Here is a 24,571-nt window from a genome sequence, read left to right as displayed (position 1 = left end):
ATAAGACTGAAAAGGGTGGTCATAAAAACCATTATAAAAATAGAAATAAGAGCTGTGAACCGACCCTCTAGGGCAGATGTGGAGGAAATCAGGAGAAAATGTCAGTCCATTAACTTTTCAGAGTTGCTGGATTACATTGGGAATGAATTCTGTGCCCCCAGCCATCCAGGGAGAAGTCCCCCCACTGCCTTCTGTGGCAGGTCACAAATGCCATCACTGAAATCACCTTGATGCCTGGCTTTGAAGAAAGTGGATGATGAAGAGAAGGGCCTTAATAGCCACAGCTAGTACCTAAACCAATAACTGTGCAATTACAGTTTAGATGATGATTTAATATCTAAGGCCATCCCAAAAGCATGTTCATTTGGGAGCACACTGAAGCCAGATGGGGTGAAATCCTCTCAAAAAGGGAACTGTGGACCAAAGGGTAGGCATTTTGAGTAAATGAAAAGCCGCTAGCAGTATTTACCTTCCAGCTTCACTCTCAAAATCAGAAACTGCTGATGTAGAAATATTCCAATGCTGTCGATTGTGAAGCTAGAGCCCTCCAGGGAAAGGAAGTACTGTTTATTGGACAGGATGAGAAAGCAAAATATTGCAGAGACACTGAAATAACCAGATGATATGCACCTCCAAGAACCAGTCTTGAAATCTCTCTGTCCTCTGGGCCACCCGCCTCCCACCCACCGTATGTGAACATGCTCATGTTTGCCTATGACGATGCTGATGAAATTGTACTCCATTCAACCAACTTCAAGCCAGTTCATTTGCCCCTAAGTATTAAAAATGGATTTTTCTAATCTGATATATTCAGTATGTTATTTGAACATGTATGTCTCACAACACTCCAGCGAAAGCTAAAGTTGAATGAAAAGGAGTTACATTTAGAAAAGAATACTGATTGTTTAATGAAAACTTGACAGATTGATTTCTATTGACTTGGTGATGCTGAAGGTACACTTTTTTCAGGGAGGGCTGAGAGGACAGAGAGCTGTGGAGGGGGAAAACAGAAATATTGAAATGTCTATTCATCTACTTGTATGTGTGTGGGTACCACCAGGGGCTTTCCTGATGGCTCAGACAGTAAAGAATCTGCCTGCAATGCAGGAGACCCAGGTTCAAGCCCTGGGTCAGAAAGATCCTCTGGAAAAGGGAATGGCCTCCTACTCCAGTATTCTTGCCTGGAGGATTCCATGGACAGAGGAGCCTGGAGGGCTACAGTCCTTGAGGTCACAAAAAGTCAAACATGACTGAGCGACTAAGCACACACAACACAGAGGTACAAGCAATACTTTAAGTTGTCTGTTTTCCTTGACTTTCATTTATATTATCTTCTAGTTTTCTGTTAAATGCTTCAAATGCATTGTGTTTTAATGATCATAACAACTCTGCCATAGGTACTGATATTATTCCCCATTTCGCCAATAGGAACACTAAAGCTTAGAAAATTCAAGTGGCGTGCCTCTAGTCTAAGAGCTGAGCTTTTCATAATGCTTCTTTACTTACCACACTGCATGGGTTTTGGGGGGGGGGGGCGGTTTGGTTGTTGTTGTTTTGTTTTGTTTTGCCAAAGAGGGTAGGTGAGGTTCAAGTTTCTGGAATAGGCAAGAAATTATTAGAAAAAGCTCAGGCAAATAATCCATGGGAGGATTAATACCAGGAGTTAATTAAACTGAGCACTACTGGCTTAATAATTGTGTAGACCCAGAGATAATTTAATAGAGAAGATTAAACCCAGAAGGATTACAAAGCAGCCTAAAAATCATTTGGAGAAATTTGTGACCTTTTAATTTATTGATTTTCTGATGCATCACGGTGTTCTGATTAATTTAAATTCATACCATCCATTTCTACACACATAAATAAGATAGAATTGAGTTCTGCTTTTGCTGTAGAACAATGTGGTAGAAATTAGCATTCAGGAACTGCAGAAGAATCCATCACCTATCTACTTTTAGGGCAAACACAGGAATAATGATGCCCATTTCATGGTGGGAGGACGAAGGACGGCTGGTGGTTACATTACTTGAGGGTGCTCAAAAGCACTGGTTATATATTTTAAAAATATATGATTTTTTAAAAGACACCTACATTTATGTGCCTAACCACTCAAGAATTTGCAGTTCTCAATTCAGTTTCTGTATTAGAGTTGTCAGCCACTGTTTGGGAACAACATATATAAGGAAGCTGCATTTTTATGAGGTTTAATTTTTCATAAAATGAGATAGTCTTTAAAAAAATTGATGGCACTGATATGAACAACTCCTGCCGCTGTTCAGAGAAGGTTGGAGCTGATGGTTGCTAAGCAGCCAGGGCCATCACTGGGAAAACCGCCTAAATGAATGATCCCCAGAACAGGAAGGCAGTCCAAGGGATGAGAAATTAACTCTCTGTGGGACCAGGCAACTTAGATTCATTTCTCCCCATTTTATCTGTAATAACACCATCAACTAGTAAAGAAGTATCTTGGCTATAAGAATAACAATGGTAGCCTCACTCCTAAGTTGAGAATTATTTCAACAGCTCACAGGGAGATGTGTGGCAAGGGGAGTTTTATGTCTTTCTGGGTGGATTTAGCTTCCAAATCCACTTTATTCTCTTCTCTGAAAGGCTTGTTCGTGACTATTTGCTTTCAGAGATGCTTGGGAATCAGAAATGTCAGAGCCCAGACTTCAGGCCAAACCCAGCAAGGAGAATTAGGGCTTCCATGCTTCAAGAGCAGTGACAGGGTTCTTCTGGATTTCTCCGTGTTCATGGAAACAACAGTGAGGGCTACCCTCTACTCTGACTCAGATTCTGTGCTTAGCCTTTTTCCGTGGACTGTCTCATTTAATCCTTAAAATGATGCTAAGAGATTGGTACTCTTCTCAGCCCCATCTTACAGATGAGGAAGCTGAGGCGTACAAATGTCGAGGAAATGATCCACGAACACATAACCATAGTCCATGGTTAACCTGAACCTCAAGCCCACATCTTTCTGACTTCAGACCATCATGTTATACTGCCTGCCTTCCATTGAGGCTTCCCTGGTGGTCCAGTGCTTAAGGCTTTGCCTTCCAATGCAGGGGTTGCACTTGCTATCCCTGGTCAGGGAGCTTAGATCCCACATGCATTGTGGCCAAAAAATCAAAACATGAAATGGTATGTAAACAGTATGGTAAAAAATTCAATGAAGACTTTAAAAATGGTCCACAACAACAAAATCTTTTTAAAAACATTATATTTAAACTTGTTTTTAAATATTTAGGGGGGGGGATTTAGAGCGTTTACACAGATGAAAATACAGTGACAGTACAGTTGGACTAGAAAGCTGAACCCCGAAGAATTGATGCTTTCAAACTGTGCTGCCGGAGAAGACTCTTGAAAGACCTTGGACAGCGAAGAGATCAAACCAGTCAATCCTAAAGGAAATCAACCCTGAATATTCATTGGAAGGACTGATGCTGAAGCCAAAACTCCAATACTTTGGCCACCTGGTATGAAGAGCCACCTCTTTGGAAAAGACCCTGAGGTTGGATAGATTCCAGGCAGGAGAAGAAGGGGGCGACAGAGGATGAGATGGTTGGATGGCATCATTGACTCAGTGGACCTGAGTTTGAGCAAGCTCTGGGAGATAGTGAAGGACAGGGAAGCCTAGCATGCTGCAGTCCATGGGGTCACAAAGAGTTGGACTCGACTTAGCAAATGAATGGCAACAGCTCAGTGTTACTGTTTAAAGGGAAATAAGGGAGGGAAAGGAACAAGGGCAAGGGAAAACTAAGATGAAGCCCAGAAAAACATTGGAAGATCTAACAGAAGGAAGATGCTGCTGCTGCTAAGTCGCTTCAGTCGTGTCCGACTCTGTACGACCCCATAGACGGCAGCCCAACAGGCTCCCCCGTCCCTGGGATTTTCCAGGCGAGAACACTGGAGTGGGTTGCCATTTCCTTCTCCAATGCAGGAAAGTGAAAAGTGAAAGTGAAGTCGCTCAGTCGTGTCCAACTCTTAGTGACCCCATGGACTGCAGCCTACCAGGCTCCTCCGTCCATGGGATTTTCCAGGCAAGAGTACTGGAGTGGGCTGAAGGAAGATGAGCAGGGATAGAAAATCAGAGTAGGCAGAAAGATAAGAGAAAAGCTCAAAGAGTTTATTATCAAAGAAGAATTCTAACATTTTCTAATATTGAATACCATCTGTCAAGCACTGTTCTAAGGCCTTTGCAGGTATGACCTTATCTAATCTTTAGAATCACCCAGCAGTGAAAGTGAAGTCGCTCAGTTGTGTCCAACTCTTTGGGACCCCGTGGACTATAGCCCACCAGGCTCCTCTGTCCATGGGATTCTCAAAGCAAGAATACCGGAGTGGGTTGCCATTTCCTTCTCCAGGGGATCTTCCCAACCCAGGGATCGAACCCAGGTCTCCTGCATTGTAGGCAGACGCTTTAACCTCTGAGCCACCACATTAGATAATGTATGACCTTATCTAATCTTCAGAATCACCCTGAGGTAGGTCCTATTATTAACCTCATTACAAATCAACTGAGGCACAGAGAGGGTGAGATTTGCCAAAGGTCACAAAGCCAGAACATAGTAAAGCCTAAACATCCACCTAGGCTGTCTGACATTAGAATCTGAGCTCTTTGCTGAAAGACTAATTTGGTAGTTTGTCCTAAGCTGATACTTTCTTGAATGAAATGAGTACACAAGTATTATCTGTGATAAATATTTTCTACATAACAAGATATTCTCGATGTTCTTAAAGCACAAATCCTGGCTAATCACAGATCACCTGGGAAACCTTTCTATATGAGAGAGACATTTTCAGGAAAGTACTTTCAAACTATAAACACGGATCTAGACTAAACATTAATTATGTTAGTATGTGTGTTAGTCGCTTCAGATGTGTCTGACTCTTTGCAACCCTGTGGACTGTAGCCCACCAGGCTCCTCTGCCCATGGGATTCTCCAGGCAAGAATACTAGAGTGGGTTGCCATGCCCTCCTCCAGGGGATCTCCCCAACCCAGGGATCAAACCCACGTCTCTTACGTCTCCTGCATTGACAGGTGGGTTCTTTACCCCTAGTCACCTGAGATGACCCTGCATTTTAATCCTATTAGAGCATTCTGCTACATTCACTCTTATAAACAATGGGCATAGTTTGCTACCTATATAGTTATATTTGGCAGTTAGCACCCTCATTCTTTTTAAAATAAAGCCTATTAACCATGTATAATACACTGTCTCAGTGGCTAGCTAAAGATTAAAGACCTTTAATCAAGCACTAATCATAGTGTCTTTGCCGGCTGAACCTAGACTGCCTCAGAATCCTTCTTATCCATCAGAGAGGGTATGCAAGTTGAAACTGATCTGCCATCCCTGACCAAGTCAGACATTCCCAGTGGACTTAGCTAGGTATTTATTATATACCTGGTAGCAGTCACAGCATCTGAAAAGCTAACTTGACAACCAATCTGCAATGTTTCTCAACCTGTGGCTTAGAGAGCACCTAGACATTAAGAACCTCCATCCATGAGTCAATTATTGAAGCAAAGATTCAGTGAGTATTCATTACACTGTTCTTTCTACTTTTATATACAGATGAAATTTCCATAATTGTTTATTAGATACACAGACGTACTTGTTTCAGAATACTTGGGGCAGGGAAGCCTGGAAATGTGAATTTAAAGTAGGCTGACCAGAGGGAATTTTTGGTACTCTGAAGCTGGTTCTTTTAGGCTGTACAGTAGATTCACGTGGGGAGCTTGAAACACGCCAACGTCCAGACCACATCCCAGACTAATGAAATTACGATCACTAGGGACGTCACCTTGGCATCTACATTATACAAAACTCTTCGGATAACTTCACTGTGCGACACATTGATACAGCACACCCTACCTCTTCTCACACATCAGTAGCCTATTCAGGTCCCACATTTTTCATAGACTGAAAGATACAAAGTTTTCCAAGGGGATCTGGGAAGATCAGGAATATTATCTCGTTGTTGTTGTCTAGTTGCTAAGTCATGTCCGACTCTGCAGCCCCATGAACTGCATCATGCCAGACAACACCCCTGTTCTTCATTATCTCCTGGAGTTTCCTCAAACTCATGTCAATTGAGTCCATGATGCCATCCAACCGTCTCATCTTCAGTCTCCCCCTTCTCTTCCTGCCCTCTATCTTTACCAGCATCAGGGTCTTTTTCCAATGAGTTGGCTCTTCTCATCAGATAGCCAAAGTATTGGAGCTTCAGCTTCAGCATCAGTCCTTCCAGTGAATATTCAGGGTTGATTTCCTTTAGGATTATCTCGTATTTGTCTCTAAATCTTCCTTTGTTACAGTAGCTGAAAACAGTTGTTGGGTTGACTTGTGCCAGAAAGCAGAGTTAGTTACCACCAAACCCTTTCACATGTTTCCACCAGCTGGGCTAACTCTGCATGATGCAAAGCCTGGTTTATAGAGCTGCTCTTAGAGCCTAGAGGTCTTAGGTTTCAGCCTCTGTTGTAGGGATTCCCCCAAAACTGACTCAGTATGAAGATTTCTGAGCCAGAGATTTATTAACTAAGTACTCCAGGAAAACTAAGGTGGAAGTGAGGGAAACAGAAGAGAGAAGGCGAGGAAGCCAAGCAAATTGCTCCCTCCAAAGCCCACAGAGGCAGTCTCAGGCTGATCCCCGGCGGGAGCTCCTGAGGGGACCTCACACCCCTGAGCTTTACCCTCTCCAAGAAAGGGAGATGGAGTTTTCCTGCTCTCTCTCCCTCTCGTTCTGTGGTTAAGGATTACCCCAGGGAGATGGAAATTTCCAGGCACTTTCAGCCCTTTGAAGTGCAAGAAAAGTCCAAGGACAGTCCTCCTCGTGTAGAAGGAAGCAAAAGCACATTGAAGTTGGCAGAAGCTGTAGAGCATCAGGCAGAAGAGGTACAAGGTTTCCAAGGAGATATGCTAAGTGTATGGATATTATGCCCTACAGTCTCTGAAATGTCCTTTGTTACAAGTAGCTGAAAACAGTTGTTTGGCTGACTCATGCTAGACAGTGGAGTTAGTTACCACATTAAGAAACCCATCTCCTTCGACGGAACAACTCACTCTGTCACATATCCTTTGATAACTGTGATATCAAGTAGGATTCATATCAACTCTGAATTGATTGGCAAGAGCTTCCCAGAGCATTTTTAAGACTGTGAACTCTGGTTGGAAAAGTGCCATATTTGATTAGTGATGCCTGCCACAAGCAAATGAGTACACAATTACAGTAGTTACTTAAAAAAATGTTTTAATGGTTTTGCTTACTTTTAAAAAATATTAAAATTTTTATTTCATGTGCTGCACCCATCTCATCTGTGGCACACAGGAGTTTTAGTTGTGGCATGTGAACCCTTAGTTGCCCCTTGTGGGGTCTAGTTCCCTGTCCAGGGATCAAACCCAGGCCCCCTGCATTGGGAGTACAGTCTTAGCCACTGGGCCAGCAGGGAAGTCCCTCCACAGTAGGTACTGCCAGAGAACTTTGACGTCTGAAGTATCACTGGAATGCCTGGATAGGTTTTTAAAAAATGCTGATTCCTAGATCCCACCTCCAGAGATTCTAATTTAATCTGAGAAGAGAACCTGGCATCCCAAGTGCCCATATGATTTCCACAAAGGTGAAGAACCACAGTAATATTCAGATAAATCAACATGCTGCTTCCCAGTTGTCCCAGGAAATGTCCCAGGCATACTTCAAAAGAATCAAATAAATTCTCCAAAAATGAAATATTTTATTCATAATTCCTTTCTTACTCTGATAAAAATTCCTTTCTTACTTTTCAAACATGAATAGCAGAACACTTTTGTTTGTTTTCTCTTGTCTTGAACCTTCAATACAGTGTGAACTTTGAATAGGCTAGTCATAGTCAGAACTTCGTTTGCCTTTTACACATGCTCCGAGCTAAGGTGCCTCGGTCGTGTTCGACTGTTTGTGCCTCCGTGGAATGTATCCCCTCAGAGGTCCATGGGATTTCCCAGGAAAGAATACTAGAGTGGGTTGCCATTTCCTTCTCCAGAGGATCTTCCCAACCCAGGGACTGAATCCATGATTCCCACGTGGGCAGACAGGTTCTTTACCAGTGAGCCACCAGGGAAGCCCATAGACTTAAGATATTGATTTCTATTCATGCATATCTTTGAAAGGGAATGGTCTTTAGTTATAGAAAACATTGTTTGAATGTTTATATTTGCAATTTGTAAAGCGAAAAAAAAAAAAAAAAGAAAACTTATTCTGTAATGTGATTCGTTGTTATTGCTTGTTACAAGATCATTTCGCAAAACCAAAACTACTGGCTAAAGTATGTTAAAAAGTTGCATGCCATCTTCTGGAGGATGGTGCAAGTGGTATAATTACAAAATACTCCCAAAGAATATTTATTAAAGATATGATGGTGGTTTTCTCCAAACATCTGTCCTTAATGTGGAGAACTACAGACTTTTTCTAGGTAATTAAAACTTCTCTTAAAATCACTTTTCCCCGATTATATAAGTAAAATTATTCTTTAGCTTGAATAACCCAGATAATTGCCTCAAATTCATTTAGTATACGCCTAAACTAAATATTTCATCATATACAAGAACTTGACAAGAATCTCATAATGTAGGATTTAATTCTTTTCCCCCTTTCTCTTGGTGTCACAAAGAAGTGAATTTTAAGTTAGGATTAAAGACCAGGTCATTAGACCAACTCAGAAATAAATGTTTTGGATATATACCCTGAAGTGAGATCGCTAAATCGTATGGTAGTTTACTTTTAATATTTTGAGGAGCTCCTGAACTGTTTCGCATAATGACCATGTCATTGTGCGCTCCCATCCACAGTGTACAAGCTTTTCAGTTTCTCTGCATCCTTGCCAGCCCTTGTTGTCTTGGGTGTTTTGTTTTAAAAATAGCCACCTTGACTATTATTAGGTGATAATTGATTATGATTTTGATTTGCATTTCCCTGATAATTGGTGACATTGAGCATTTTGTTAAACATCTTTTGGCCATTTATATGTCTTTTTTGGAGAGATGTCTGTTCAAGTACTTAGCCCATTTTTAAATTGCATTATTAGGGGGTTTTTGCTATTGAGTTGTAGAAGTTCCATATATGTTTTGGAGATTAACCACTTATCAGGTATGTAGTTTGCAAATGTTTACTCCCATTCCATAGGCTGCCTTTTCACTTTGTTTCCTTTGCTGTGCAGATTTTTATTTTTATCAATAAAAATCTGTGAAGATTTTTATTGATAGCTTGATGTAGTCCTCATTGTCTATTTTTGCTTTTGTTGCTTATGTTTTTGGTGTCACATCTATGAAATCATTGCTAAGATCAATGTCATGAAACTTTTCTACTATGTTCTCTTGTAGGAGTTTTACCATTTCAGTTTACATTTAAGTCTTTAATCAGTTTTGAGTTGATTTTTGTGTATGCTGTAAGAGTCCAGTTTCATTTTTTCCCAGCATCATTTGTTGAGGAAGCCTTTCTTTCCCTGTTGTGTATTCTTGGTACTCCTGTTGAATCTCAGCTGACTATGAATAGATTTACTTCTGGGCTGTCTGTTCTATTTTATTGGTCTACACATTGATGTTTATGTAGTACCATGTTATTTTAATTTTCTTTGTAATGAATTTTGAAATGAAGAAGTGAGATACTTGTAGCTTCATTCTTCCTTCTCAAGATTGTTTTGGCAATTCCTGGTCTTTTGTGGTTCCCTAAGAAATTTTAGAATTATTTTTTTATAAAAAGTACCACTGAGATTTTGATAGTGATTCCACTGAATCTGTAAAACTGAAATCAAGATATCAAAGAGATATCATCACTCTCAAACTGCAGCATTATTCACAATAGCTGAGATATAGAAATAAGCTAAATGTCCACTAACAGATAAAGAAAATGTGCTGTATACATATAAAGGAAAATAATTTAATCTTTTAAAAGAAGAAAATCTGGCAGTATACAACAACATAGATATAACCCAAAGGCATGATGCTAAGTGAAATTAGCCTGTCACAGAAGGAAAAACACTGCATGATTCCTATTGGGTATCTAATCAAACTCATAAAAGCAGAGAGCGGGGTGGTGGTTACCAGAGATGGGCAGGAGGGGAAAATGAAGAGTTGTTATTCCACAGTTTTAAAACTTCAGTCATACAAGATAAGTTCTAGAAAGGTGCTATACACCCTTGTGTCTATAGTTAATGATATTGTATTGTACACTTGAAAGTGCATGAAGAGAGTAGATCTCACATTAAGTGTTCTCGCACAATGAAATGAAAATTTTAAAGCAATAAAATGAATTTGTCAAGTTATCCTGCAAAATTTTTGAGAGTCCTCATGAATCAAGAACAGCCACTGCCTGTTTATATATAAAAAAGACACAAATGCAGATAATATGAGTACTGATACATCTATACTACCACAAACCAATTATGCAAAAGTCAGTCATTCCCTTGCTATCTTAATAATTGACTTCGAGCAGCCAGAAAAAGTTAGTTTTTCTATTAGGTGCAAAAGGATTTCCATTTTAATGAATTTGGGCTGAGATCTGTATAGAACAGCCATTATCCAGATAAAGTGATGATAATTTCTGGTTAACTTTTCAAATATGAACAGCAAGAGGCTTTTGTTGTTGTTGTTGTTTTATCTTGTTTTGTTGGATTTCAGTATGGCAGCTTTTTGTTCTGTGCTACTGCTACTGCTGCTAAGTCACTTCAGTCGTGTCTGACTCTGTGCCACCCCATGGACTGCAGCCTACCAGGCTCCTCCATCCATGGGATTTTCCAGGCAAGAGTACTAGAGTGGGGTGCCATTGCCTTCAATAGTCGTAAATTAGAGATTCTCAGGTGCTGGCTCCTGCCATGGTGTCCCTTCCCCAAGCTTTTGACAAGAACCATGGCAGGTTTTAGAGTTCCTCCTGCTTCCAAAACGACAGCCACCCCTTTCCTCCCCTTAGGAGCTACCCTACCTATTAGATGTGTGCCCTCCTTCCACACACATGAAACTTAAAAAGTTGAAAGTGATGCCATTCAAAGGAAACATGGGCCTTTTCCCTAAAATAATTATACTTAAAAACAAGCCATTAAAAGCCTAATTGCCACCCCAAATTATAAAGCAAAATTTACATATTCTGGTTTCTCACTCAATAGGCTCATCTTTTTCTCCTCTTGAATGTTTGTTTTTACAGCTGAGTTATAAAATAGGAGTATATAATTAAAATCCTTAGGTTCATAATTATAAACTCGACTGCAGTATAATTGTTGCATCTTTTGATAATTCCATCACTAATTATGCCTCTTAGAATATCCAAATATCTATCATAAAAATCTGATCATCATCAGCTTTCAGTCAATACACTTGACTGAATGAAAAATATTGCTTATTTCCAGATAAAATCTGTGGCTTACAATGGTTCATTGCACGTGTTTTATCAAAGAGGGAAAAATAACAAAACCATAGAAACAGACTTCTATTTATCATTAAGTGGTATATATTTTATCTTTCAAGGGTTACCGTGAAACATCCAGAAATTATTCTTTATTGGAATTTTTAAAAAATCTTCCCAGCAAGTTATCAGAATGCTGGTTTATGTTAGCTGATCCTTTTCTTACTCTATTACATAATGCCCAAAAGAAAATAAAAGTTTACTAATGAAATGACAATATATATTTAAGATCTGTATTCTAAGAGTTGTTATTAACTTTGGAATGCCTTTTACATGTAGCTGTCCAGTTTTCCCAGCATCATTTATTGAAGACGCTGTCTTTGCCCTATTGTATATTCTTGCCTCCTTTGTCAAAAATAAGGTACCCATAGGTGCATGGGTTTATTTCTGGGCTTTCTATCTTGTTCCATTGATCTATATTTCTGTTTTTGTGCCAGTACTGTACTATCTTGATGACTGTAGCTTTGTAGTATAATCTGAAATCAGGAAGGTTGATTCCTCCAGCTCCATACTTCTTTTTCAAGACTGCTTTGTCTATTTGGGGTCTTTTGTGTTTCCATATGAATTGTGAAAATTTTTGTTCTAGTTCTGTGGAAAATGCCACTGGTAATGTGATAGGGATCACATTGAATGTGTAGATTGTGTTTGGTAATATAGTCATTTTCACAATATTGATTCTTCCTACCCAGGAACACGGAATATCTCTCCATCTGTTTATGTCATCTTTGATTTATTTCATCAGTGTCTTATAATTTTCTGTGTACAGTTCTTTTGTCTCCTTAGGTAAGTTTATTCCTAGATATTTAATTCTTTTTGTTGCAATGGTGAATGGGCTCAACAAAATTTTAGCAAACAGAATTCAGCAACACATCAAAAAGCTTACAGACCATGATCAAGTTGGGTTTATTCCAGGAATGAAAGAATTCTTCAATATACACAAATCAGTCAATGTGGTACACCATATGAACAAACTGAAAGAGAAAAACCATATAATAATCTCAATAGATGCAGAAAAAGCCTTTGACAAAATTCAGCACCCCTTTACGATTAAAACTCTTCAAAAAATGGGCGTAGAAGGAACCTACCTGAACATAGTAGAGGCCATATATAATAAGCCTACAGCAAACATTATTCTCATGGTGAGAAACTGAAAGCATTCCTCCTAAGATTAGGAACAAGACAAGGGTGTCCACTTTCACCACTATTATTCAACATAGTTCTGGAAGTTCTAGCTACAGCAATCAGGGAAGAAAAAGAAATAAAAGGAATCCAGTTCAGAAAAGAAGAAGTAAAGCTCTCACTGTTTGCAGGTGACATAATACTGTACATAGAAAACCCTAAAGATAGTATCAGAAAATTACTAGAGCTAATCAGTGAATTTAACAGAATTGTAGGATACAAACTCAATACCCAGAAATCACTTGCATTTATATATACTAACAATGAAAAATCAGAAAGAGAAATTAAGGAATCAATTCCATTCACCACTGGCATATCTTGAATGATATATTTTACATTCACATAGAGTGATTAAATCTTATGTCATGAAAATAGTCCCATTTTATCTTTCATCCTTCTCACCCTTAACCCTTCACTCATCTCACCTATGGTCCCATGGTTGCTTGTCCTCAAAGCCAGGACATATTTTTACAAGGTGCTAATTAACTGTTTTGATAGACAAGGCATAAGATGCTACTTTGAAAAGCAACTATGAGGGAGTACGTTCTTGAAGAAAGGAAAAGACTGAATACATATTGAGCAAGATAACTCTTCTTCCCCAACACGCTTCTTATTCATGACAGTCAACTGTCCCAGAAAGTAGGATTCTTAAGGCAGAATTAAACTGATATACTCTACACAGATGTCTAAAACTGCCTTTCTTTCAGTGTATTAACAATAGAGAAAGCCACATGCAACCCTCTTACCACCACTAGTCCCATCACCATGGAACCAGGAATGTTAAGGTAGATGGAGGAGTGGTAATTTGGCTGGGATGACATGGAGAGTTGGGGTAGACCTGAAACCCAGGAAAGCATTGGAAAGACCTCTGAGGTGAGGAGTAGGTCAGCTTCAAGTCACCCAGGGATCTCATTACTGTGGGGTGGGGAAGAAGGGGCATCTTCTATCTGCAGTCATGTTTTTAATCATCCCTAGACAGACCCTAAATATGGCTGAGTTGCCCTTTATGGACATTCCATATATGCCTACTCCCCATTTCCTGTTTGAAATTAATATAGCTGCTCCAGCTTTCCTGGTGGATCAGGTGGTAAAGAATCTGCCTGCCCTGCATCGCAGGAGACCTGAATTCAAACCCTGAATCAGGAAGATTCCCTGGAGGAAGGAATGGCAACCCATTCCAGTATTCTTGCCTGGATAACTCTATGGACAGAGGAGCCTGCAGGCTACAGTCCATGGGGTTGCAAAGAGTCAGACATAACTGAGCGACTAACACTTTCACTTTTTTTTCACTCCGGCTTTACAGGGATTGATGTCAATATGGTATCTTTTTCCCATTCCTTTTACTGTTAGCCTATTTTTGAGTTTTTATATTTAAAGTATGTTTCTTTCAGACATCATATATTAATAGCTGGACCTTTTTTTTAAAATCTACTCTGACAATCTGTGTCTTTGAATTGATGCATTCAGACCATTTGTTTTAGTTGAATTAATATCTCCCACATTTGTAACTATTTTCTGTTCATTGCAACCTTTTTCCCCCTCTTTAATTGAATTGAATATTTTATATAATTCTATTTTGTCTCCTCTAGTAGCATATCAGTTTTATTTCTTCTTAATTTTTTTGTTGTTGCCTAAGAGTTTTCAGTGTACATTTTTGACTAATCTAAAGGTAGCTTCAAATAACACTATGTTGCTTTTTAGAGAGTATAGCAGTAACAGTATAGATAGTGTATAATAGAATAGTCCCAATTCCTCTCTTTTCCTACTTGTGGTATCACTGATATTCATTTTACTTAACGATATACTATCATCTTCTACTACATTGTTACTATTAAATAAAATTATTTTTATGTCAATTAAAAGTAAAAACTACTTTACATTTAAGTGTTTCTTCTCTTGTGCTCTTCCTTTCGGGATGCAGATCTGAGTTTTTACCTACCTTATTTACCCTCTTGCTGATGAACTTTAACATTTCTTGCAGGTCGGGTATGCTGGTGATTCATTCCCTCAGTTTGTGTTAGGCTGAAAAAGTCTTTATTCCTCCCTAGTTTTGGAAGCATAATTTCAAAGAATGCAGACTTCTTGATATTTTTCTTTCAACTTTTAAAATTATTCTACTCTCTTTTTTGTTTGCATGGTTTCTAACGAGAAGCCTGCTTTATTTCTTATCCTTGTTCCTCTAGAGCTATGATGGTTTATTTCCCTAAGCATCTCTCAAGATTTTGTCTTTAGGTTTCTAAACCTTGAATATGATTTACATAGGAGCATGTGTGTGGGTGTTTGTATCCCAGATGAGGTAAGGTTCAGAAAAAGTCTTTTCCCCAAGAGCATAGGCTTTGTTAGGAGAAAGTTCTGGGTTTGTTTCACAAAGATTCTCTTCTTTCTCTCATTCTCCCCAAGACACAGGGCAATCTTTTTGGAATCTTCACTGTGAAAACTTGTGAGTTCCTGGTGGTAAAAGCTATGAAAATATGGGATTCCCCTAAGACTGTGGCACCCAGCACTTTGTCTCAAAGTACTTCACATTCAACCTCCAGCAGTTCATCAAAATTACCATGGTACGTCTTTATACCTGCTTACACTTCTAGCAGTTTCTGCTCCAAGTAAGCAGAACTTGGCTGTGACTCTCTATCTGTCCGGATTTTGGAGGACTGGTTTGTCCTCATGGTAAGTAAAGTCTTTGATTTTCAGCTTGTTCAGGATAAGAAATTTAACTTTTTCTTTCTCTAAGAATAACACATGAACCAGAGTTTCCAGGATCTTTGAACATGTACAGTAACATTCGTGGTCAAGCATGAAAAATCTTAGTCCTGGAAATTAGTGGGCTATTTAAGGATAAAATCAATTTTTGGTATATTATTTATTATGGGCCAGGACTTCATCTGAAATTTAATCTTTCATCATTGTAACAACGCCAGAGATATATGTCCAGTTTTATCAATCTACCAGCAGGAGCTAGTATAATCTTTCTACCCTGTGGCATACTAGTTATGCATTACATGAAATGTTAACAGGTGTTACATTTCATATAAAAAGTGCTATGAACAAACAATTATAACAAATCTGATTAAACAAACATCTCTCTATTAGAGAACTCCTAAGGGAATTTAATATGCTGGGTGTTGTGAATTCAGAAGAGATAAGCAAACATCATTTCCCCAAATCATTTAATCATAGAATTTTTTATGTTTCTCTTGGAGCATCTGGTGGGACTTGTATTTTATGGAATACACTTTGGTCAGGTTTTGGTTGTATGAGAAGAAACACCCTGGCTTTAGAGCAAAAGGAACATGAGTTTGAATTTCAAGTACACTAATTGTTCTTCAGGCAAATTGCTTAATCCTATTACCCTAATGGGCTTCATCTGTAAATTAAAGGCATAATACATTAGTTTATTGATCCATTACTTAATATTGTAGGCAATAGCTTCTACTTCAGTGATTAATATAGGGATTCAATGATAGGTGTGTGCCTATCATCCAGTAAAAACAGTTGTTTTTCTAAGCATAATTTTTTAAATGGATTTACTTCTTTTATTTTTGGCTGTGTTGGTTTTCATTGCTGTCCACAGGCTTGCTCTAGTTGTGGCGAGCCGGGGCTACTCTCCAGTTGCTCAGCAGTTGGGGCACACGTTTAGTTGCTCCATGTCATGTGGGGTTTTCCTGGACTAGGAACTGAACCCATATACCCTGCATTGGCGGGTGGATTCTTAGCCACTGGACCACCAGGGAAGTCCCTTAACAGTTATCCATGTCTTCATTATCATCATCCTACATCAGACTCCAAAGCAGTGGTGAGCTCTTTCCCAGATGGCAACCAGTTTTTCTCTGCATCAACGTGAAGTCAAATACAAAAGAAAGTTGTTGCCCAATCATGAATACTTGAATAATACATCTGGTCTGATCTCCTGTGTTAGAAGGATGTGTGTAGGAGTGGATCTAAATGTAAGTTTCCACAGCCGGTATCAATACTGAAATGTCATTCCATGTTTGGTAAAATTCACAAAGAACATTTCATGAGACTTCCAAATATGGCCCAGGAAACCAGTTCTCTTCTGAGAAAAGTATAGGGCCAGGACCAGAAACATTTAATCTCTATGAGCAAGCCCTTGGGAGTCTTTCCTTTGACATGAATTACTTGCATTAATTGGCTAGTAAGTCATTGTGGTTGCACATTAAAGTCACAGCTAAACCCTATTGGAACTGTGATGTGTTTTCCACCCTAAAAATGTCAACATGGTGGGTGAGCTGTCACAGAGAACAGCAAGGAAGCAATTGTGATATGATATCTGATACCCATGTGGTTGGAGTAGCTCAGTGCTGGATTCAATACTATAATCTTGAACATGTTGATTTGGAGCAGTATGCATGATTAGGTGGCTTAATTACATGTTGTACAGGAAGCTGTGACCTTTCCAGTGCCATCCTGGATGTGGTATTGTGCTCTGGGGAGGAAGAGAAGACAACGTGTGTGGGGGTGCTTGACAATAGCAGTGTTCATTCATGTAATTACTTGTGTGTGTTCAATACCTTAAAAAACCACACAGACAAGGCCTCAGATACTAGTGGCCATCCATTGTTTAAAGACAATTTTATGAAAGTCAAGTCACCTTGGATAAAGACCCCGTAGTATCACTCGTGAAGTCGTAAAGTCACTCAGTCGTGTCTGACTCTTCGTGACCCCATGGACTGTAGCCCACCAGGCTCCTCCATCCATGGAATTTTCTAGGCAAGACTACTGGAGTGGGTTGCCATTTCCTTCTCCAGGGGATCTTCCCAACCCAAGGATTGAACCCAGGTCTCCCGCATTGCGGGCAGACGCTTTACCGTCTGAGCCACCAGGGAATCGCTATAGTAATATCACTAGTACATTGTAAATGTTGAAAGTACAGCATCAGTATGGACAATTCTCTAATTTTTCACCAGTTTGGAGAACTAATACAACATTCAAAATTAAAGGCCATGATATTCTTTTTTTTCTCCCCTCGGTGCACCAAGGCATGCAGGATTTTAGTCCCCAACCAGGAATCACGTGCCTCCTGCAACCACTAGACCACTAGGAAAGTTCAACGCCGTGATATTCTTGTCTGTCGATCCATTAGCTAAAAACGATAAAGCTGAGTAATGTCATAACCAGTCTGGTGGTGGTGGTGGTTTAGTCACTTCAGTCCTGTCTGACTCTTTGTGACCCCCATGGATTGTAGCCTACCAGGCTCCTCTGTCCATGGGATTTTCCAGGCAAGAATACTGCAGTGGATTGCCATAACCAGTCTATATGGCATCAAAAATTCATACTGAAATATAAATCCTGTCATTTGCAAGATATTTCACAATATAAGAACTGCTTTTTAAGTCCATTACAATATGAGAGAAAGCAGTATGAGAGAAAACAAAGCAGATGTCCTTTTCCCAACTTTACAGCTGAAACATAGAAGCAAGCATGGTAAAGGACTTACAGCAATAAAGCTGGGACTTAAATCCAAGCCTCTAGGGTCTAAATCCACAGTTTCCTCCCCCTCCCACACTCTCTAGACATATTCTAGAGAATACCTATTCTACATAAATGCATTCTTAGGGCTGTTATCAACCCTGAGGACCAGGCTTAGCATTTTCAAACAGCATTTGAAATCAATTCTGCCAGGAAGTTGTCGTGTTTGTCAACAGTATGTGTAGCCAAAATCCCCAAGAATGAACTAAAATGCTTGGCATCTTTTTTCAAAAGTTACGTAAGGATTAGGCTGGACCTGCATGCACAGAGTGGAATGTCCCAGAAAGGAAGCAATTGCCCAGACAACCCAGTTTTGAATCATCTTCACCTGCAGTGTCCTTATAATTGACGCAATAGGTATATCCAGAACCTGAATTGTGGATATAATTGACCTGAATATCTCCATGGCTTTATTTGTGAATGTAGTTGCACATAAAACCACCAGGCACTGACAGTCTCTGTCCTAAATCATAAATTACCTCCAAAACAGCATCCTCTGGATCCTTAGCCACCGTTCTGTAAATGACTGTGTCAGGGGCAGTGTCTTCTAGGATATAAATCTCAGTAACTGCCAAAAAAATGTAAAATAGATGTGCTTGAATGAGTGTCACCATTATAAGCCCAGAAACTCCTCATTCAATCCTAGATCTTAGACAAAACTGAATGCATTATGCTTACTGTGTACAGATGTTTGTATAGGGTGATTCCCACTCATCATTATCATCATAATGGTAGACACCATTTATCTGTCTGTCATGTATCAGGTATAGAGTTGATTCATTTAGACAACAGTGATATTGAACATTTCCTGAGTGCTTTTAGTTGCTAAGCACCTCAAATCATTGGTAACTAGTATTTCCATTTTACTGAGGATTAGAAAGAGAAACTAACTCAAGATTACACAGTTAATTACGTTACTAGTGTCTGATTATTAATGCCTGTCCTTTCCTGCAGCCATGTATCATTACTTTTGTTATCATAATTCTCACTATCACTCTTAGAGCCATGATGCTATGAGAGGGCATGGCATCAACATACATGTGTCCACAGGGTCCTTCCTTTCCCAAAAGAAGAGCTCTGTACCTTGGTCTCCCTGAGCAAGGGATCCCATGAAGATGGGTGGTTCATTCACATCTTGAATCTGGATTAAAATGGTTTGTGATGCTGTTGCCTGTCTGTTATCTTTGGCATAGATTACCAAGGAGTACAGAGCCACCATCTCAAAGTCCAGCTTGGGTACTCCAGCGGTGAATAATATTTTTTAAAATGCAGAATAATGGAGTGAATGACTGGCATCCTAAGGATGTACACAGAATGTTTTATATTGATAATCCTCAATATGAATCAGCATTTTTAAAAAAGACAGAAAAAAATCTCATACTTAAAAAGTGGAAGCAAGGTGATCTGATTTCTTAAAAAACCTACATGAACAGAGAATTCACATATGTAGTATTAAATGATTTCCCCTTCATCCAGCCTGCTTTCCCACGTTATTCTTTCAAATATCAAAGTTGATCATATCCCTTCTCTAATTTGTCATGGTTTATCCTACAGTTCAGTTAAGTTGCTCAGTCGTGTCCAACTCTTTGTGAACCTATGGACTGCAGCACAGCTGGCTTCCCTGTCCATCACCAACTCCTGGAGCTTGCTCAAACTCATGTCCATCAAGTCGGTGATGCCATCCAACCATCTCCTCCTCTGTCATCCCCTTCTCCTTCCGCCTTCAATCTTTCCCAGCATCAGGGTGTTTTCCAATGAGTCCATTCTTCATATCAGGTAGCCAAAATATTGGAGTTTCAGCTTCAACATCAGTCCTTCCAATGATTTCCTTTAGGATGGATTGATTGGATCTCCTTGCAGTCCAAGGGACTATTAAGAGTCTTCTCCAACACCACAGTTTAAAAGTAACAATTCTTCGGGGGCTCAGCTTTCTCTACAGTCCAACTCTCTCACAACCATACATGACTACTGGAAAAACCAATGCTTTGACTAGACAGACCTTTGTCAGCAAAGTAATGTCTCTGCTTTTTAATATGGTAAGCACTTTACGAATAGCTCATTCTGTCCTTGCTATGGGTGCTATTATTGGGTGCATTCTACACATGCAGAAACTGAGGCTTGTAGAGGTTAAACAGATGGCCACATTTTCACAGAGAGAAATACAGACCCCATCTGATTTCACACTCAATTCCTGTTCTTAACCATTAGCCCAAACTGCCTAGCACCTCAAAATGGAAGAAAAATGAGCATAAGAGTCTTTTTTCATCCCCCATTCAGTCACCCTGAGCCTCCTATTGTATTTTCCATGGTTGTTTCATGCTGGTTTTTGAACTGCCCTCTTTAGGGATCCCCTAAAGTTGAAAAACAAGAATATTGGATTCAAATCCATGTTCAGTAAGAAATGGCCCCAAGACTTCAACCACGACGCTTTAGGTCTCTAACTTGTGTTCCTTCACCCTCATATAAAAGCCTTGTATGTTCTGTTGTTCATGTCCTTTCCACATCTGGCATGGTGTGAGTTGGTTGGGTAATTCTTGTTTCAAAAGCTTTTCTTGTTGGTAAAGTTACAGGGGGAAAAGGGGTTTTTTTGGGTAGCAAAACTCACTGGAAAGGTTGGCCATGTGTCTTTGGACATTCTGTGTTAAACCATGAACCCTTTACCCGTAATGATGATGGGTTCTAAGGCAATACTAATAGCTTAGTGTACTGAGCACTTACTCTGTACCAGCTGCAAATATTTAATTTGAATCATTTAACTCTGAAGAAGAAGTGTTATTGGTACTATTAGTATACCCAGTGGACAGATGAAGTAACTGAGGCTTAGAGAGGTCACCAAGCAAAGAACAGAGGCAAGATGTGAACTCAGGTTTTTTGCACCAAAGTCCGTACTCTTTAACCACAATGCTATTCTTTACACTTCACAATGGAAGAAGACAGGAAGATGGTTTAAGTGTTCCTCTGGTTGATTACTCCTGTCCAGAGAACAGAAAGTGCACACACAAAGGCTAACTTGAATTCCTTTTGCCATCCTGCCTATGTGACCCCACTTAGATTACTCAATGACAGGTAGCAATTTGAAGATTACATAACTGGAGAACACCTTGTCTCACTTCATTGATGTATCTATATAATCGGATCACTTCAAGCTTTGCTATTGTTTCTTCAGGAGATTAGTTTGGCACTGGATTTTTTCCCCTCTCTTTTGGTTTGACTGCCTGCCCAGTTACCCCTCCCAAGCTCAGTCTTTTGCAAACCAAACAAGTATATATTCTGTAAGAAAGGAAGTTCAACAAAGGATAATGATTTGCTTAACCTGTAAAGAACAGTATATGCCTTCTTATACAGTGATAGTGTCAAGACAGATATTAACTCATTTAGTTGTGTCTTTCTCTGTAGATTTACTTTCATGCTATGAAACTGTTTCATGATTGAAATGTTTCTAAAGCTATCTAGAGCTGGTCTATGACATAATTATGATAAATGACCACCTTTCTTATAGCTTTTTATTCTCTGTAATTTAATCACACTGTTGCTGAATGTTGAAGTATATTTATTTTAGTAACACATCCAGTGTGTAAATTGCTCCTTATGGTCAAGCACTAAACAACATTTTGCATTTATTATCTCGTACGATCTTCTTACCAACTCCTGAGTGAGGTGGTGTTATTATTATTAGTCTCTTTGTACAGAATAGAAAAAGTGCAGAAAAGTCAAGTAACTTCCCCAAGGTCATATTGCTATTAACTGGAGGTACTGCAATGCAAACCTAGCATTCTCAGATCACAAAACCTATGTGGAGAACAGCTATGGTTCCTCTGATGCAGTGCCCTTTTCCTTGAGTTCTTTGGGAGGAATGTTAACACCTTAACAGAGCCTCCTCCTTGCTTTCTCAGTTTGGATTTCTATGTCAGTAGCTCTTTGTGTCAACCTCTATCTAGCCTGGATCACCATTATAAAAGCATAACTAATACTGATACAGAACTGACTGACTACCAGGCACTGTTCAAGCACTTAATGGATTTAATACTGCCCATGAGGCAGCTGTTGTTCTTATCCATATTTTACAGATGACAAAAATCAGAACAGGCAAGTTAATTCATTTGCTCAGAGTGATACAAAACCAGGATTTGAACACATGCAGTTTGGCTCCACAGTCTGCAGTCTTACCCTATCTCATCCTGCCTTTCCTGGTTCACCACAGCTGCCATCTAGCCATGTCTTCCCCCTACTGGTTTTCTGGCTCTGGTGGTAGAGAACCTGCTTGCCAATGCAGAAGACATAGAGTTGCAGGTTCAGTCCCTGGGTCTGGAAGAGCCCTTGGAGAAGGGCATGATAACCCACTCCAGTATTCTTGCCTAGAGAATCCCATGGACAGAGAAGCCTGGCGGGCTATAGTCCATAGGGTCACACAGAGTTGGACATGACTGAAGTGACTTAGCCCAGCACTCTCTCTTTTGGTTTCAGAATCTCTTAAAGCCTGGAGCCAATGCAGATTTCCCCAACATAAGGCTGTTTGGTAGAAATCATACATTGCTATTTAGGTGTTTATTACCCCCAGCCCAGCAAACAGCATGTGCTTCATGCTTTCCTATGGGCTCTCAAGTCCCATGGGAGCAATGCGGGGTGGGGGTGGAGGGGCAGGTGAATGTTGTGTGTGCAGTGGGTTTGCATCATATTTGAGGAATCTTGAGCTTTTCTTATAATCTTGTAAGTCTGCTTGAACTTTGCCCCAGAGGGGGATATTGGCTTTATTATACTGGATGGTAAGTAAGACTTGATAAGACAGCTCACAAACCCTGCAGGATCTAGCCCCCTACCCCCACCTCCTTTATAATCTACTCTCTCTCTCCACTCCCCCATTCAGCTCCTGCCACTTGAGCCACCTCCCAGGCCCTTCTCTTCACTGTATTTTTTCTTGCCACAGAGCCTTTGCACACGTTGTTCTCTCTACCTGGAGTCCTCTCTCTCTCTCTCTCCGTCTATTTAGAAGATTATTTCTCATGCTTCCTCAGGGAAGCCTGACTCAGTCAAATGTCCCACTTAAGTGCTCTCACAGACCTGTGGGCCTGTCCTCCATGACTCCTATTATACTCGCCATGTTACATGTGTGTATTGACTTAAACAGTATCTCTCTACAAACCAGTAAACACCATGAAGGCAAGGACCATATTCCTTGAGAGCCCCACTGCCTTGCCCTGTGTCTCAGGAGGTCCTCGATAGTTAACTGTGAGATAAGTGCATCTTGATGTCCACAAGGATTTTTAGAGCATCTGACACATAATGGAATCCCAGAGAGTAGGTGCGAGGTTAATAAGATACAGTGGAAGGTAAGAACGGAAATGGTGATGGTTTCCTTTTAGAACGCTTGTGGTACCAAGTGATGAGAGTTTGCCTGTGTACTTACTTCCCACTGATATGTAAGTCTGCAAGACAGCACAAACGCGTTGATGTTGACTGGATCTCCAATCAGAGAAGTGTGGGGTGAGACAGACAGTGATCATGGCAACCCATGTGTGTTCAGAAGCATTTTCGGGAAGAGGGCTGGCATTTTTGATGACAAAATTTGGAAAGGCTAGAACACCTTAGAGAAAACACAAAATTGAACTTTTTCTTATAAGGATTTCTGCAATGCTTCCCAACTTCTTTCATATTTTAAAACCACAAAGGAAAAAAAATAAATATGTACAGCTCCCTTTTTAATGAAAAGTCCTAAAATCAGCTTTTCATTCCAATCTCCTATGTTGAAAAGGATATATCTTTTTTTTGGTGTTAGTTCTAGAAGGTCTTGTAGGTCTTCAGAGAACCAGTTAACTTCAGCTTCGTTGGCATTAGTGGTTGGAGCATAGACATGGATTACGGTGATGTTGAATGGTTTGCCTTGGAAATGAACAGAGATCATTGTGTCATTTTTGAGACTTCACCCAAGTAATGCATTTTGGACTCTTGTTGACTGTGAGAGCTACTCCGTTTCTTCTTAGGGATTCTTGCCCACGTAGTAGATCTCATGGTCATCCGAATTAAATTCACCCATTCTCGTTCATTTTAGTTCACTGATCCCTACAGTGTCAATGTTCACTCTTGCCATCTCCTCCTTGATTCATGGACCTAACATTCCAAGTTCCTATGCGATATTGCTCTTTATAGCATCCATCAGACTTTACTTTCATCACCAGACACATCTGCAACTTAGCATCATTTCCACTTTGGCCCAGCCACTTCATTCTTTATGGAGCTATTAGTAATTGCCCTCTGCTCTTCCCCAGTAGCATATTGGTTAGGTAGCATATCAGTTAGGTAGACATGGTAGGATCATTAAAAGCCATGAAGAATCTGAGAACTTAACCCTAGGTTCCCATATGGCAAGTTAAGTCTGCCATAGTTTCACAAATGCTGGCAGAGGACTCAAGACTCCCACATCAGGGACTGTGATGGTTAATGTAATGTGTCAACTTGACTGGGCTATAAGGTGCCCAACAT

At 39.9% G+C, this 24,571-nt stretch overlaps 1 long non-coding RNA gene across 3 annotated transcripts in view; it reads left to right on the top strand.

Moving 5' to 3' along the window:
* Positions 1-24,571, top strand: part of LOC147348306 (uncharacterized) — an 80,883-nt gene that overhangs the window by 45,955 nt on the left and 10,357 nt on the right. For 2 of the 3 annotated variants that reach the window (XR_015151431.1, XR_015151432.1), the window contains one exon: positions 15,008-15,165. This is a non-coding gene — a long non-coding RNA (uncharacterized LOC147348306). Of the gene's footprint in view, positions 1-15,007; positions 15,166-24,571 lie in introns of those variants that run through there. The other variant, XR_015151433.1, reaches the window with a different exon arrangement.

The sequence above is a fragment of the Bos grunniens genome, chromosome 22 (assembly GCF_055505025.1).
Source record: "Bos grunniens cultivar Pamir isolate PY7600 chromosome 22, Bosgru_T2T1.0, whole genome shotgun sequence".
NCBI lineage: Eukaryota > Metazoa > Chordata > Mammalia > Artiodactyla > Bovidae > Bos > Bos grunniens.
Note: the sequence above shows the minus strand (reverse complement) of the source record. Positions and strands in the feature narration are given on the sequence as shown.